The 18,229-nt window shown below is 41.0% G+C and overlaps 1 protein-coding gene across 6 annotated transcripts in view; it reads left to right on the top strand.

Annotated features, from left to right (window-relative positions):
• The first annotated feature begins 1,399 nt into the window (after positions 1–1,399).
• LOC307014038 (uncharacterized protein) overlaps positions 1,400–18,229 on the top strand; it is a 21,816-nt gene continuing 4,986 nt past the window's right edge. Inside the window, exons 1-3 of one of the 6 annotated variants that reach the window (XM_079641691.1) lie at positions 4,643–4,696; positions 17,220–17,282; positions 17,818–17,943. The gene's annotated coding sequence lies outside the window, so the exon portion shown is untranslated. Of the gene's footprint in view, positions 1,537–4,642; positions 4,697–13,401; positions 13,620–13,963; positions 14,137–17,219; positions 17,283–17,817; positions 17,944–18,229 lie in introns of those variants that run through there. The other 5 variants (XM_079641689.1, XM_079641690.1, XM_079641692.1 and 2 more) reach the window with 5 other exon arrangements.

Raw genomic sequence — 18,229 nt, 5'->3', positions numbered from 1 at the left:
TTGAATACTGATTGCTGAACGGGGCAGCTTTCATCCTGCTGGGAAACACGGACGTCCCTTCTTTCTAATAATAATAATTACATTTATTTATAGAGCAGCTTTCATGCTTGACGCAACCCAAAGTGATTTACAGAGTATTACAACACAAAATGATAATGACAAATGAGGAACATAATTGTTAGAGAATAATTCTCCCTTACTCCTAAGATATGTAACCTTTTCGCCTGTTGACGTTTATGACCAACCCTGAGTCTGTTATCTGTCTTAAGGAATGGGAGGCCTCAGCTATTGTTGACGGTCACAGATGGTTTATGATAGTGAGAACGCTGGCTTCGAGCCTAAGAGTCAGACAAGGGATTCAGTGTCTCCAGATGTTGGGGTTATCTCCAGTGTTCCCAGATGTTTCTGTTATCTCCCCCAATACGTTGATTACTCTCTGTGAACTAGTTAAAAGGTCTAGCGAGAGAGAGGCTGGAGAATTGATGTGGCAACCCACCCGTGCATTCAGAACCTCTGGCTGCTGTGACTTGTGACGTGAATCCTCCGTCCCAAATAAACCATCAGTGTTTGACATCAAAACTCCTGCTCGTCCCGTGTCTCCGTCATGAGTCGGTGACTCCCACTGCATTGCTACACAGAAGTTTCCTCCACAATAATTAAAATATGTAAAAACAGTAAAACGTGAACAGTGATACTACTAACAATTATAAGCCAAATTAAAAAGATAGGTTTTTAATATATCTAATATGTTTATATGACCCAAATATGTATATATGTTCATTTGAATTATTTTCTTATTTTAAAGTTAATTAACTATATATAATTGTATTTTTATCTTTGATTTTATCTCCAATCTGTGTAAATCTGTGCTGTCCTGTTTTTCATTCTCATATAGAAATGTATTTATTAGGATAACCCCCTTGAGATGCACCATTCTCACCCTGTTGCTGTTAAACTACTGACCTTCCCCACGGGGATTAATAAAGGTCCATCTCATCGTATCTTATCTTACTTTTAAAAACTCCAGTTGAGTTTGCCTTTCTAATTAACAAGTGCTTGACAGAAACGATCAGACAAACGAGGCGCGGTGCAAACAGCCGCCATCTGCAGCATGGAGGGGCTTTGATGCTGATTTGAGCCAATGATGAAGTAAGTCACACTGACATCGGGTCTCTGAAGGAAGCAGACACACACACACACACACACACACACACACACACACACACACACACACACACACACACACACACACACACACACACACACACACACACACACACACACACACACACCTACTACTCCCAATGTCTCTTTTCTCTTGCTCCACTGCTCTGATTTAGTTATTTTATGGGCTGTAATGGGGATTATTTTGTGTGTTAACGAATATAATTTCTGTGCCAATGTGTCAGGGAGAGAAACAGAAGCCAAGAGAACCCTGAGGGAGAGGCAGCTGATCCCATAAAAGAGGAAGAAGTCTTCCAAGAAATAAAGAAGGAATCTGTAAAGTGTAAAGCCACAACACACAGCCACAATCAGGTGAGACACACACACACACACACACACACACACACACACACACACACACACACACACACACACACACACACGATGACTCGCAATCTGTGCCGCAAGACAAGACAACTCCACGCAAATAAACCCATCTGACAGCAGAGGAGGACCTCGGAGCACTTTAAGTGAAAACAGAATATTCATGTGGAACAAGACGGAGAGCGTCAGTATACCTGCATGAGAAGGAAGTGATGGAGCCTGGTGTAAATAATAATAAGAAATACTTTATGACTGTACAGATGTGTGCAGATGGATGATGAGGAGATCAATAGATGCAATCCTGAATGATTGATTAGTGTGTGTTATGTATACGGCTGCACACACATATTGAAACATTTATCAAATTCGCAACATGGAATCGCAGTTAGTGTAATATTTGCAATTTATCTTAAAATACGATTGTATTTTACTATTGAAATCAAAGGTTGTAATGTATAATGTATTGTGTATGTAATGTCCTGTGTATGTCACAATCAGCTGTCTTAGGAAGTCATCCTTGCATCCACCCCCCCCCCCCCCCCCCCCTCCCCCGTTACGTTTTGTTTAGTTGTTTGTTGTTACATGTTTTGATGTACGGTTTGTTATCAAGAGCAATGTCTGTTTATTTTATAACTGAAAATAAATAAATAAAAGAAATCAAAGGTTGCCAACGAATTGAAGTTATAAAATGTAAGAAATAAAAAGTTGATAAAATCGTGCAACAAATAGGCTTACAATGAAGAAAATGCATTAAAAAAAAGAGAATACTACAAATACAGATTTTCTTAAAAACTCAAACCATGATCCTTGAAATGATAATGTGAACAATGTTTCAAAATGATCAATCCCTCCAAATATTGCATATCATATCGCGATCGCAATATGAGTCAATATAACCTCTACTAGAAGTCCTTGTTATGTACAGGCAACATTGTGTGTGTGTGTGTGTGTGTGTGTGTGTGTGTGTGTGTGTGTGTGTGTGTGTGTGTGTGTGTGTGTGTGTGTGTGTGTGTGTGTGTGTGTGTGTGTGTGTGTGTGTGTGTGTGTGCGTGTATCTGCTGAAGGGAAGTCCCTGACACAGAGCACATTGATCTAAGTCAACACCCCACCCCAGCCCCACCCCCACCCCCACCCCCACCCCCCGCCTCTGAGGCGTTCTGGTATCAGCTGAGAGGAAAACTCTATCCACTGTGGAAGTGATGCTAAAACTCATAATTGGTCAACACTGATGTATTATTCACTACATAAAAATGCCCAATGCTGGAGTCAAACATGAGTTAAGATTCATTCCATGTGTTAGGGTCCTCAGGCATGATGACAGTACAAACTGTTAGTTTTCTTTTAGATGTGAGAATGTGATAATACCAACCCGGTCTCACAGTCTGCGTACAAATGACACGACTTTGCAAAAGCGTGCAATAGATACGTAGAAGTCCGATTTTGCGTGCATATGATACGCTGATATTGCACCTCAAACATTAAAACAAAGAGCTCTGTGGCTTCAGGCTTGATCGCCGTTCCAATGACAGTTTTAATGTTTGCGGTGCAATCAACGCCACAGCAGCTTATTGGGTTATGGTTAGGGTTAAATAAATGGCAAAGATATGTAGAAAATAAACGCATTTAAGATACGTTCATAACAAACGTAACGTGGGAGTGTCATATGCACGCAAAATCGGACTTCTGCGTATCTATTGCACGCGTTTGCAAAGTCGTGTCATTTGTACGCAGACTGAAGAGAGTGTGCTGGATAATACACATGCCATTGAGTAGTGCAGGGACCGACCCTGAAGTTAGTATCAAGGGCTTCCTCGACAGAAAGTCAATGGGATTTTTGTATTTGATTTTGGATTGCAGAAAATTAAGTTTTTTTTTAAGTGTATATCAATCACCACAATTAAAAAGCTAACATTAGGCTATAAAGGAACTACAGCACGGTCACATGACTTCATGTCACCACCTCTAAGCTAAAGGTGGCTAATGTTGGGCTATAAAGGAACTACAGCACGGTCACATGACTTCATGTCACCACCTCTAAGCTAAAGGTGGCTAATGTTGGGCTATAAAGGAACTACAGCACGGTCACATGACTTCACGTCACCACCTCTAAGCTAAAGGAGGTTAATGTTGGGTTATAAAGGAACTACAGCACGGTCACATGACTTCATGTCACCACCTCTAAGCTAAAGGCGGCTAATGTTGGGCGTGAGGATGACATTCATTTAGTCACTTGTTAGCACCCATTGTCTTTTAAACACGCTAAAGATCATGATTCACCAGTGGGGTATTTACCGTCATATTTTATAAGGTAGGACAAAATGTAAAAATCTCTTCAGGCACCCAACCAAAAACACGTCAAAGACGAGGAAAACGGTAGAGCTAAAATGCTAACTGGTTTCCGGGTTTAAAGACTCATTCCTCACTCGGTTGGTGTGCATGTTACATTGTTGGTTTGAAGCATACTGACCTCTGAAACTTAGAGGAAGATTTAGTTCACAATTGAATACCTCACTCTTCTATGTCAGAATAACTCCATGCCATAAAAAGGTCAACAAGGCTTTGTGTCAAACAGTTAGGCTTAAACATCTTCACTTTTTAAATAACCTGGATCAGACATACTTTTCAAACAAATGAATCCTTGTGTATTCACATATAAAATAACAAGTAGTAACAATACAAGTCTACGCTTTTCAATTTGTTAAAACAGACAGCTGCCATTTCTTCAGGATCTTGCTGCCCTCCTCATCATAATTTCCCCCTTTCTTTCGTCTTCGCATATTGACGGGCTAATGTGCCATTTTATTTGTGCTTTACAGCTGTATCTGTCTGCCTGTCATGTCTGTGTTGTATCTGTTAACTTCGTACATGCTGCACTTCTTGGCCAGGTCACTCTTGGAAAAGAGATTTCAATCTCAATGAGTCTTTTACCTGGTTAAATCAAGGATATATGAAGAGCAGATACTCCTGTTATGTACAGATTCCCCCGACTGTTGTGTACCACTGACGCTCAAACACTTCACACCCACTCTCGCCACTTCTCACCCAAACAGTGAGTAGTGCTTTAAAAGGAAGCGACAGCTGTAAAAGGCCATTTCTGAAGCCCCTGGGAGAAGATAAGGTTGGAGAAGATAAGAAGCCGCCCCCTACTGTAAGTAACACACACTTTGAAATTCATGTGTCTGCTTTTCTTTTGCCTGGCAGAAAATGCATCTCCCACTCACCGGAGAGAAGTCGTGACTGGGCCAGAAAAAGGCCAGACATCCATTTTAAATGTCAAAACATGCAACATTTATTTTACCTCCCATGCAGTTTGGAAGAAGAGGGTATTTTTTTTTCTCGAATCCGATTGTTGATGTCAACATCAAAAGCTTTCAGAGCACAGCGAGCATGAAACGTATTTCCTACCTATCTGCAGTTCTGTTCTCCTGCTCTGTGTGCATCAGAAGCCTCAGTAAACATTTTCATTTCGTACAAGCAAGCAGCTTCCAGTTGTTGTTTAGTTTTTTATAGAACGGTATGCATGAAAAGATCAAAGCCAGCAGGGCAAGCAAGACCTGAGAGGAAGCTGAAGGATTCCCGCATGTTTTTTTCAACAGGGAGGGGAATATTTGGAAGTTCATGGTTTAATGGACTTTCAGTCAAACAACTCACGTGTTTCTTAATATGTTTATTAGAAGCAGCATATAGTTTGAGTTTGGCGTCTAGGCTCGGGCCTCATCACTCCAAAGACTTACAAAGAACATTGAGTGATGATTAGATAACTATCCCCCGAGCCTACAGGTGGAAGCTGGGGTGGAAGCTGGGGTGGAAGCTGGAGTGGAAGCTGGAGTGGAAGCTGGGGTGGAAGCTGGGGTGGAAGCTGGGGGTGGAAGCTGGGGGTGGAAGCTGGGGGTGGAAGCTGGGGTGGAAGCTGGGGTTGGAAGCTGGGGTGGAAGCTGGGGGTGGAAGCTGGGGTGGAAGCTGGGGGTGGAAGCTGGGGTGGAAGCTGGGGTGGAAGCTGGGGTGGAAGCTGGGGGTGGAAGCTGGGGTGGAAGCTGGGGGTGGAAGCTGGGGTGGAAGCTGGGGTGGAAGCTGGGGTGGAAGCTGGGGGTGGAAACTGGGGTGGAAGCTGGGGTGGAAGCTGGGGTGGAAGCTGGGGTGGAAGCTGGGGGTGGAAGCTGGGGTGGAAGCTGGGGGTGGAAGCTGGGGTGGAAGCTGGGGTGGAAGCTGGAGTGGAAGCTGGAGTGGAAGCTGGGGTGGAAGATGGGGTGGAAGCTGGGGGTGGAAGCTGGGGCGGAAGCTGGGGTGGAAGCTGGGGTGGAAGATGGGGTGGGAGCTGGGGTGGAAGCTGGGGTGGAAGCTGGAGTGGAAGCTGGGGTGGAAGCTGGGGTGGAAGCTGTGGGTGGAAGCTGGGGGTGGAAGCTGGGGTGGAAGCTGGGGGTGGAAGCTGGGGTGGAAGCTGGGGTGGAAGCTGGGGTGGAAGCTGGGGGTGGAAGCTGGGGGTGGAAGCTGGGGTGGTGGTGGGGTGGAAGCTGGGGTAGAAGCTGGGGTAGAAGCTGGGGTGGCGGTGGGGCAGGCGAGCAGCAGCAACATGAAACACAGCAGCAGGAACATGAACGTAGCAATAGCAAGTGAACACAGCAGTGGCAGCAGCAGCAAAGGCAAAGGCAGGAAGACCTGGCAGCTTAAATAATAATAATAATAATAGATTTAATTTGTTAGCGCTTTTACAGGTGCTCAAAGACGCTTTACAGATATAGTGAAGAGAAAAGAAAAGAAAGGAACAACAAATAAATATATAGTTAAAGTTAAAGTCAAATAATACAAAAACAATCACACATGAAAAGCCAGATTGAAGAGGTGAGTTTTTGTGAGTGTTTTGAAGGTGGTGAGGTCGGTGCAGTCTCTGATGGGTTGTGGGAGTGAGTTCCAGAGGGAGGGGGCAGCGACGGAGAAGGCTCTGTCCCCCCAGGTCCGGTGATTGGTGCGGGTGGGGATGGATAGGAGGTTGGCTTCTGATGAGCGGAGGCAGCGGGAAGGGGTGTGGTGGTGCAGCAGGTCTGTGAGGTAGGGGGGGGGGGGGGCCTGATTGTTGAGGGCTTTGTGAGTAATGATAGATAAATAGAGCGGCATGTTTAGGAGAATGTGTTTGGTTGGTTGTTAGAGGGACGAGGTGAGTCACGTGTTAATGTATCATTGGTGCTCGAGTTGACTGCCTGAACTAGCTCGCAGGCTTTGCCCCATTTGTTTGTACCACTGACTGGATCTGGTGCTAGACTCAATACTTCCATATGTCTCTGAACGTAAACCTAACCCTATATCTCCGGGGAAAAAAATCGTAATCAGGAAAATCTGACTGCTACACTGGAAAAATTGAAGCATTGACTTTAATTAAAAGTATTATGTCAACAGATTTCACATAGCTGTATTACGTTAGTTGAAAGCAATAACATTAAGTTCAATACAAATACTAGGTTCAACTTAATATTGTTGCTTTCAACAAACCTAATACAGTAATGTGAAATGCGTTTTCAATTAAAGTCAACGTTTCAGTTTTTTTAGTGTAAATAAAAAATCCAATATTCTGTTACGCCTTCTTTGGTTGTCGCTTTGATTGAGAGCCCCCTAGTGGCACGAAACAACATAGTCTACGTTTTAAAGTTCTTGTTTAAAACCTGCAATAGCTCCTGATAAAAACACAGCTTTAACATCTCCTACTACTTGGCTTCAGCTCTTAATGTTCGCGATGCAAAGCAAGACTTCCTGTTCTGTTCTTCTGACCGTGGGGATTCCTCCTGGGTCTCAAACCTCCCTGGGATCCAATCTAAGGGTTAGTTAGTCAGTGCCCTTCCTGTCATCCCGCTGGGTTGTCTTACTATCTCTGGAGGGAAATGATACGTATGGTCTCAAACGATTACCATCCATCATATAGGCCTGCTTCCAAAGACCTACCATGAGAATAATAACGGTGTCTGTGAAACAATGGCTTCACTGCCAAACGAAACATCAACCACCGCCTTTCTGATCTCATTAACCTCCAGGGGACACACCCGCCACCACGCTTAGTGTAATATCCATATTCTCTCCACTCCAAGACAATGTGTTGGCAGCTGGCAGTGTGTGTGTGTCTGTGTGTGTGTGTGTGTGTGTGTGTGTGTGTGTGTGTGTGTGTGTGTGTGTGTGTGTGTGTGTGTGTGTGTGTGTGTGTGTGTGTGTGTGTGTGTGTGTGTGTGTGTGTGTGTGTGTGTGTGTGTGTGTGTGTGTGTGTGTGTGTGTGTGTGTGTGTGTGTGCTGTCAGGAGCAGATATCAGTTCCCCCAGGGTTTGTCAGTGACCTTGAGCTTCTCAATGAGCCTCTTTGTCATATTCAACTCCCATAAGAGCTCCTTCATGAACTGTCCTCATTATTTCTCCTTCAGAGGTCCGTTAGACGCTCCCCACCTGTAGATAGATTTTGTCTTGATCGTTGTGTTTCCTTTCATCTTTACTTCGCTTTGTTCTGCATATCAAATCACTTGGCTCTCCGTGACAAAGTGAGACTGTAAAGTAACACTTCTAGTATTGTTCATTCTAGTATGTTGTCACCACAGCTGGAACTCACTCCAGTAACTACTGTGTTCATCTGACTTCAATCTTTTGTATTTTCTCATATTTACTGTAACCTAAAAGTTACACCCATATGTAATCATCGTCATTTCATTATCTGTTGCTGTTACAGCCTGCGCTCTTGAGGGAAAGCTTTTCTCCAGATTTTGGAGCCTGGCTGCAGGGATTTATGGGATTTGCATTTTGTTGTCATTGCCCAGAGTCAGCAGAGACAACTAAATGCAGCTTAGCAAAACTACAGAGTGCAAACAGTAGGAAAGTGTTTATAAAAGTATATAAATATAACTGAATGATACTAAAAGATGAGAACAGGAATACAAATATGCCAATATGGAGTAGAAAGCACAAACCCCATGAGATGTTATATGTACAACATGAACAATAAACCAGTTGTAAATAACTACTCAGAATCATTTTATCCAAATCATTTAAGGGCTAGATTGCTAAATGACTAAATAACAAGTCATGTGACCATCCTGTAGTTCCTTTATAGCCCAACGTTAGCTTTTCGCTTCTGGACATTTGCATTAACGCTTCAAAAATCCTAAAAGTGTTGTTAATACTGTAAAGTGTCCTTACTGTATGGTAATTATTATATGTACAGCACTTTGGCTCGACCAACTATTGTTTTAAAATGTGCTATATAAATAAAACCTGATTTGATTTGATTTAATACGTGGATATTATCTTTCTGAACACAGTGTGTGTTTGAGGCGGATGTTGTTTTCTTTGATTCTCTAAAATCCATTTTAGAATCCTTTTGACTTCCAGTCTATTCTTAGTAAATTATGAATAGGTAATACAAAGAATTTAACACTAGAACCGCCAGAGATTTTTTATACCTTAAACCGCCACCGGGGTCAAATTGACCCGGCATTAGAATGCATTGATTTTCAAGGTAAAAGTGCTGCTTTAAAAAGAAAAATTGTCCTGTGGTATTGGTATTTTGACAAGCAATTTTGTTAAATTGTTTCGTTTATTAACGCTACAACATAGCGTTTCGTGAGACGGTTGTCGTTGTTGGGTGAAAAGCCGTGAGCGGGAGCGCGCTCCTTCACTACAGACTGTCGCTATCAATATATCTATCTCTCTCTCTCTCTCAATCTATCTCTCAATCTATAAGGAACCGCAGTAGACAAAAGGCGTTGCTATAGCAACACGTTATGTTTGTTTACACGCAAAATCAATAGCGCGAAAAGGGGTGGGGTCAATATGACCCGCTTGGCGGAAATAGGTATAAATGGCAAATCTTTTGGCGATTTCTTCAATCTGACTTCATATTGACAATTTTTAACAACATAGGGTGCTACATAACACACTTTCAGGAAAAGTCACGGACTGGGAGACTTTAATATTTTATAGAAAAAAAGTTACATACAATAAAAAACAGCTCTGGGTAAAATTGAACCGATTGGCGGTTCTAGTGTTAAAGTGGCTTTATTGTGCTTTTTGGGGGTTTTCCTTTTCCTGTAGTGTGGTATATACAGTAGGTTTTAGTGCATGTCTACATTGAACATTAAAGCATGTACAATTTCAAAGTAGAGGCACTAAATACAAATGAACCTGGAAATGAGCAGAATAGGGCCCCTTTAAAAGCTAGGGATTCACATAGACGTTATTTAGAAGGACACAAATCAAAGATATTGGAAACCAAAGCATTGTAATGACCCTGTCATGCTCATAATGTGATCCTTACTCCCAGCAGAGACCAGTGCCCCGCATAGAGGTCACAGCATTATATAATATAATCCATATTATCCCATCCTCAAGCCTGAAGTGATTATTCTGGGTCAGAAAAGAGCTCACCAAAACTCCATCGCCTCATTTTCAGATACGAAATGAAGATCTGAAGTTAAGGCCCTATCGTTGGGCGGTGCATTGACTCATCACTCCGCACCCTGAAGCAGATATTCCCTTATCTCTAGTGACTTAATAAACAGTCATTAACGGTAAATTATGAAACATCTCAAAGGGTTTCCAAAGCCTACTGACTTCAAAGAGACGGTGCCTTTTCAGCGAGAGGCTTTGATGTAATGTGCATGCAAGGAAGTCTGAAATCTGTCACAGGATTACGGAGCAAAGGAGCATTACTTTTATATTTAGCTCCTGCACATACTTATATCTGTGGAGGAAATTAAATTACGTAGATAGCATTTGGTGGTAAAATTGTTTTATTGCCGTTCACAGTATAATCAGTGTAACGGTCTGAGAAGTGATTATTGGATGTTCATTTGTGTGCCTTGCTTATCAATTTATGATTTAGTAAATTTGAGTGTAATTAGACAATTGTAAAATGTAGAGTATTATCTGAATAGCGAAATGTAGAATGGTTCATATTTGGGATGTGGTCGGTGAGTCGCATGACCACAGTCATAAGGCATTGCCATGGCAACGCATGCCGTTGGCATAATTATACAGGGTTCAAGAGGTGCACACAGTAAATGTTTTTCTTTTGTGATATGTGTGTTAATATTTAGTGTGTGCTTTGATTTTGCTAATATGTTAGGTTTTACGATTTAATGTAAACTTTCAACTGTTCAGTTCTTATAGTTTACACGTTGTCTTCGGAGAATGAGAGCGAGAGGGAGAGAATAAACCGTCAAAAAGACATCAGTTTGTTCGTGGCCTTATTTATTGGACCGGTGTAGCTACAATCAGCATTTAATGATTTCTTTCTTACTTTTTCCTTTCCTATGAAAACATGAACAACAGGTGGAGCTAAAGTACATTTTACAGTTTCGACAGCGTGGAGAAAGTTCAAAGTGCAAGTTAAATGTGTGGGGAATGAGAGCTATATGTATCCACAGCTGTCCCCTCACACTCTGTCTAAACTGAGAGTGTGTGAGCCTCTTCTTGGCAAGGGCTTAATCTATGAGTCGGGGCTGTACTCGAATATTTTAATATCCGAATATTCATTCATTGGAGTACTATTAGGGTTCAATTTCGTTATTCGGATATATTCGTTTTGTTTGTTTCTTCATTTTTTCCCCGTTTAAAAAAAAAATTGAATTTATTGAAATCTCCAATATCAACGTAAGAGCTTGTTCTGGGGGTGCTAACATTTAACCATGTACACGTTATCGTTTACTTTCTCCGTCTTTATATGTAGATGTTACTTTTCTCCGTTAATCTCCGTCACGTTGTTTCCAAAGCAACAACAATTTCCTGTCAACAGCGCTACCTCTCCTTCAAAATAAAAGCATATCCATAAATAGGAAGCCAAGCCGAATTAAACTTAAGATACAACTGCAACGAAAGTAACAAACACAATGATATATCCTTTCCAATTTCAAAGAACACAAATTGGGTTAATATAAAACAACAATACTGTAGTAGAATAACAAAATGAATGCTGTGAATACACCAAAATACACGTGTTGAAGCGGTTCGCTGATTACTACGCCCCCCCCCCCGCGCGGGCCGTATATTCGAATATTCACTGCTGATTACTACCGAATATCCGGAGCCCGAAAAATGGTTTTCGGGACAGCCCTAGAGTCTCTTTGTCACTGTTTCTCGTCTTTGTTTCACTGAGTACTTCTCCATTAATCAATAGATGTTTGAATTTGCCTCCTCATTATTATGGAGATACTGAAATGGGGCACCTTTCACTTTTATTTTGGTATTTCAGGAACGCCTGAAGGGAATGTCTTCAAATGTGTCAGAAATGTTGACTTGGACTCATGGTTGAACTGTTTTGATTTTGGTGGTCAAAGGTCACTATAACCTAATGACCCTCCCATTCCCGAGAATGCCCTTTTTTTTTAGAACTGCCTTGAAGAAATGTATTCATTGACTCAAGGATTAACCCATTACACTTTGGTGGTCAAAGGTTAATGTGGTCTCAAGTCCATGCCATTCTCACAAATAGGATATCTCAATAAGCACAAATGACACCTATACTCAAGAAATAACTGACAAGTCTTTGATGGTAAAGTCACTTTGGCATCCCGAGAACGCGATATCTCAAATATGCCTTGAGGAATTTTACCAGCTTTTCCGATATTTGGTCACACGAAAAAAATCACTTGATTGAATTTGAAAGAATCACCAAAACCACGACAAAATCATCTTAAAGGAGACATAAATATCTGAACCAAATGTAATTGCAATCCATCTATTGGTTCTCTAAACCACAAATGTCCACTTCCTGGTTTAGAGTGAGGAAAAAAAAACGTTAAATCCAGTAAGATGTTTCCTCTGGGAGACATGAGACATTTTAAAGATTATACAATCAGTATTTGTTGATAAGATATTGGATCAAAGTGATGGACAACCCCAGTGCCAAACCCCTAGCATGGCTAAAAATATAAAATAACTCCATCCTGTTTTGGTCTCACATGCTTGAATGCAGGCAAGTGACCAATGAGGGGAAAGTTGACTGAAAAATCAACCACCAAGTAAAATGAAGATACCAATTTGATTTACGAGGGGAAGCTAACAAAAGTGGCCCCTTATCTCGCATAGAATGGCAGTGAAGGGAAAGTGAATGGTAATTGAATTAATGTGTAATCGTGCACTTATTGTAGCTTCAGGAATTAGCAAGTTAGGAATCACAAAATGTGCAAAATGTGCAAAATGTTTTATAAACATGCAACTGCTTATAGTGTGATATGGATTGGTGCAAGTTAGGCGGTTTGAGTAAAGCCTAATGTACAGCAACTACTTACATTATGTACTGTAACATTTGAAACTTTACCAGTACAAGTATCCATGCTTGGTGTACTTATTATTGCCCCCTTGTGTTTTCATAAAAGTCTCTATTTCATGTATAATTTCTATTTAGTTTCTCCCCATGTTTGAACGTATTTCTTCTGTCTTTGCTTTTGCTCTCTTACTGTATATTTCGGTCTTCTTTAAACTAACTGAACTCTCATCGCATGTCAAAATACTGCACCAACATTGTCTCATGTCACTTCAGTGGAACACTCTCACTTGATCTGCACTGCCTGAAGTAAGTGTGAGAAAAGCATTGACTTTCTGGTTTAGTAATCACTGATCTGTGAAATAAAAGGTTGGAGGGCCTGAGTGGATCCTGCTTGACCTCTCTAATTTAAAATCTACACACACAAGTTACTCATTTCACCACAGAGAGCCAAAGGCCTGCCTCACAGCTTACATTAACCGTAAACATTAGAGTCATGCATACAATGTGCTGTGTCACTAAAGTATTTCTCTCGGCATCCCAGCTGTTTCTCCTCGCTTAAATCTGGCGGTTACTTCGCCTAAAAATATCCCCCCTCTCTCCGTCTTTTCTCACAACCCTGCCCTCATACACAACAAGTTCTTATCTTCAGGGACCATGACTACAGAGGGGTGTTACTGCTGAAGAATAAGAGTAAAAGTCGGGTGTAACCCACCACTACAAGTGTAGCATTCTATGGAACAAGATCTGTCTATTGTTAGCTAAGGACACAGTGGTTTTAGTTCAGATTAACCTGCCTTTTTTCGGGACTAATTTAAAGGAGGACTTCCTATAAGTGTGGGGTAAGTAATTAAACATTCATAGATAATTCTCTTTCTGTGTGTGTTAGATTACAGACATTACTTCCAATCAATCTAAATGTGGCTTAGATTTGATATATTTTTCAATAGTTTTGACATTTTCTGTGGTAGCTGTTGCAGGAAATCAAGTGAAGTTGGAAATATTGGTCAAAAAAGCGCAAACTGTGGCCGTGCTGAAGTGTTAACTGTGGATTTGACCCTCCAGCCTTATTAGCTGTGCTGCAAGATCTTCTTTTACAGTGTGTCACTTTCGCAATAAACTCATTCCTTACCACCTTAAAGGATTTCTATGGAAGCCCATTTGGAAAAAGTTAGGGTAAAACGTTGACATTTTTTATGAATACACCTTCACTCAGCTACCATTTGTTGAGGTGATTGATACCTTACTTATGTCTACAATAAATATAAAGCTACAGCCAACAGTTTATTAGCTTATAGCATAACACTGGTGGAAACAGATAGCCTGTCCGGTTAAAAAAATCTGCCTACAAGATACAAGGTAACTGCTTGTGATTTACTGAACACTCTCTTCTTTTCAAGGCTGTAAAAAACCTTGGGCTGTGATATTTTGTATCCATTGTAATCTCTCATTTCCAGCTGCTTCGTGTTACAAATGTACCACTGTTGTGTCCCACCCTCATATCTCATAATTTGTTATGACTTCTGCTCACTAGCCAACGCCTATAGACGCAGTGTTCTGGGTGGGTCACTTTATTATGACTCTGGTTTACAAGTTGTTTTGTATGTATGTTGCATTTGATGAACAGAGCTAAGATAGTCTATCCTATTGGAGGGAATCTTTAAAGACCTAGCTCCAGTGTCCGGCGTCTGCTGAGAAAAACTGCAACAAGACTAGTGGAGTTGACAGAAAATCTCATTTAGACGTGAGTTGGGGATTTTCTGGCATCCCATTGCTGCAGGGCTTGTTTTTTTTAAACAAACAAACACATAACAACCCACTTTGTCTATGTACTCCTGTGCTGCATCGTGCACATTTGAACACAAACAGCGTGCAACACATTTCTGCATTCTCCAAACACACAACGCCTTGGGGCAAGTGCATTGCTAGCGGCAGAGACAAACCATTTCTATTGCAGTGTCATAAAAATACAATAACCCTTTCTGATGCCTACATGTGAGGCAGTTTGTCACTTTTTTTGTTTAAAGCTATTTCAAGGAAATGTCTTTTTGTGTTGATTTTGGCCAGTCCTGTGGACAAAAGTGGTAGTGTTACCTAGTAAAGAACGATGCATTTCTCGTTAGCATCATCACTAAGTGAACTCAATACTTTTTCAACTTAAAACTGAGCTGTTTGCAGGTTGCTTAGCTACTCAAACAACCCAGTCTCACGGCATTTCGTGTTGTAGTCATGAAATGTAATCTATTGATTCGTGTTCACTAACACCATTTCCCCATTTGTTTCATGTCACATAGAACAATTTGAAAAGCAATGTATTTCTATTGGTAGTAAAGATTTTAAAAAATACAGATTTGAGTATTCTGACACAGAACTATTTTAAAAGCAATGTATTTCTATTGGTAGTATCGTCCCTGCACCAAATAATAACAAATTCGAAGGAAAAAAAGATTTAAAAAATACAGATTTCAGTATTCTGAGGCTCTGAGCCATTTATTTTCCACGCGGACGGCAAAAAAAGTCAGACATTATACGATTTAAAATAAAAACAATAATCGTGGCTTGATATTGAGAAAGAACATGTTTTTATGAACCGCACAGCTTCCGGTCTTCCAAAACCCGACCGGACAAAAAGACGTGGTGCAGGCACGAAACATACTACCAATAGAAATGCATTGCTTTTAAAATCGTTCTGTTTGACACGAAAAAAATGGGAAAATCGTGTACGTGAACACAAAACTATAACACGAAATGCCATGAGACTGGGTTGATTCAAAATACTATCTGTTAAATGGTGCATGTTGGCTGTCATGCTCATTACAACAGAATGTGTTTTGGTGCAAGGTTTGTTCGGCAAATGCAGCTACGTTAGCTACAAAACTAGCATGTGCACTACTGTCTCTGTTTCCCCCCGATACCTCACAACAAGAATAGAGCTATGCACACGATACATATCTGTTTTTGGAGAGTAGCATCAATCAAGAGTTTGGGATTTCAAATGTGTGGGAATAGAAAAGGCCATGTCAGGTTTCAGGTTGTCACTCCTACTCATAACGAGCCATGAGTGACAGATTGTGTGTTAGCTCCAGGATCAGAGGTTTCACAGACACCTTTTCACTGTCACTTTCACTCTGACAACAGCAGCCTTACTCATCACCACAGGCCTTGTTTGGTCTGTGGAGAAGACAAAATGGCAGAGGCGCTTGGGGTGCATCGTGTTTGTTTAGGTCATGTCTCTGTTTTCTGTGGTGGACTGGACGCTAACAGGGATTGTACAATCTTAGCTAGCATCCATAACAAGGCTCAGCGGGTCTGTTTCTCATGCTGAAGCAGAGCATATGAATGGAGCTATAGTGTGCGTGATATTCTGTATCCAAAGCATTTAGAGCAAAGTGTCTTCTTACAGTAATTCTTCCAAAACAGATTAGAAATCGATAAAACAGTATGTTTATGTGCTCCGATTTAAAGGGGACCCATCATGCAAAATGCACTTTGTGATGTAAAAGTTGCTATCAGAAACAATACCTGACGTGTTTTGGACGTAATCTCGTCTTTGTTTACATTAGCCTCGCTAACACTCAGAGCTAACCTGTACTGGAGAGCACATGTGTTTAAAAAGCAGGAAATAAAAAAGGAACTCACCTTGTGATAAACCCGCAAGAGAAAAAGCATTTGAGCTCCATACTGTTTCACAAATAATCTTTGATGGCGTTTAGAACAGGATTTTCTTTTTATCTCCGGTAGAATTCTGATCAGGCATTAGCTCCGCCTCCTCCACAGGGCTGCAAAAGAGGGGTATGAGCAGTATGAGGCATGGCTACAATGGGTGATCTGTTTGGTATTTTAAGCAAAAAACTTCATAGACATGTTTTGTAGGTATGGCCCTACAATATATGTTTCCAATATAGCATGATAGGTCCACTTTAAGCTGAAACCATTTGCATGTTTGGCTAACTAGCTCTATGCTATCAGGCTAACATTAGCCGCTCTTTACTTATATTATATTGGGGGTAAAGTTAACTCTCAGGCAGCTCAAAGCCAACATTACCCAATAATGTAATACATTTGACAAACACTAAAGTTAATCCACACACTAAAATAGGTTTTTGGCTGTAAACTGTAAGTATGTAAGCTAGTGGGGAAATTATGTACCTATTAGCTTTAGTCTTTTAACATGATATCTTGTTTACCTCGGCTGAAGTAAAGACCAATAGTTTTAAAATGACTAAAAATGATGGTGGTTAATCTGACCCTGATATTATGTCAAACTGTTTATAGACTAGTACAGTATACTGTGTTGCCTGCGTGAACTGAACACAAACTGAGGAAAGAGACTCGCTAGGTTTAATGATTAATGGAGGCTGCTGAGATAAAATCCTGAAACATTTACTTTTCTCACTGACCTTTAGGTCGAACTTTTTTTTTCTTTTTCTTTTGTCTCATAGAGGCAGTACTACGTGGCTCAGTGAAACTCCCCTATGAACGGAAACAGACGATCACTAAACAGCGTGAGACACATTTTAACAGCTTCATTCAATCACCATTTTTCAATATTAATATACAGACATTCATGATAAGGAGGACTGAAACACTTGTGGTTTTGAGTCTATTTATTCTGCCCTCTGCTGGCACGCAGATACTGTATGCAAGGTTTCACGTCTAAAGACATAATGTGCCATGAAGCAGGCAGTACAGTATTTTCGTCACAGTTAAACTTCTATCTTGACCGTGACGAGATAAAATAGGAAGCAGCCACGTGACAGCTAATGTGATGGATTATACCCAAGGACACACACACACACACACACACACACACACACACACACACACACACACACACACACACACACACACACACACACACACACACACACACACACACACACACACACACACACACACACACACACACACACACACACACACACACTACTCCCAATGTCTCTTTTCTCTTGCTCCACTGCTCTGATTTAGTTATTTTATGGGCTGTAATGGGGATTCTTTTGTGTGTTAACGAATATCATTTCTGTGCCAATGTGTCAGGGAGAGAAACAGAAGCCAAAAGAACCCTGAGGAAGAGGCAGCTGATCCCATAAAAGAGGAAGAAGTCTTCAAGAAATAAAGAAGGAATCTGTAAACTGTAAAGCCACAACACACAGCCACAATCAGGTGAGACACAGTAAGCGGATGTTTCTAATACCCAGGTTTACCTCAAAAAATGACATTTGAAAACTAGGAGATGTATATATTCAGTCCAAATTCATAAACTTCCCTTAGTGCACTGCCATGTTGTATATTATAAAGAAAAAAGAGAGACTTAGGGTGTTGTAGTTGCTCAGGATATGTGTCCCGTTTAAAGACAGAGTTTTCCAGTTGTGTTTATTTATTCAGGCTGTGGTCTGGAACAATGATACAAACAAAGGAAATTAGATTAATAATTAATAAAACAGAGGAA

This window comes from Notothenia rossii (genome assembly GCF_949606895.1).
Source record: "Notothenia rossii genome assembly, chromosome: 8".
In the NCBI taxonomy this organism is placed as follows: domain Eukaryota; kingdom Metazoa; phylum Chordata; class Actinopteri; order Perciformes; family Nototheniidae; genus Notothenia; species Notothenia rossii.
The sequence above is the reverse complement of the archived record's forward strand: the minus strand, read 5'-3'. Positions and strand labels throughout refer to the sequence as shown.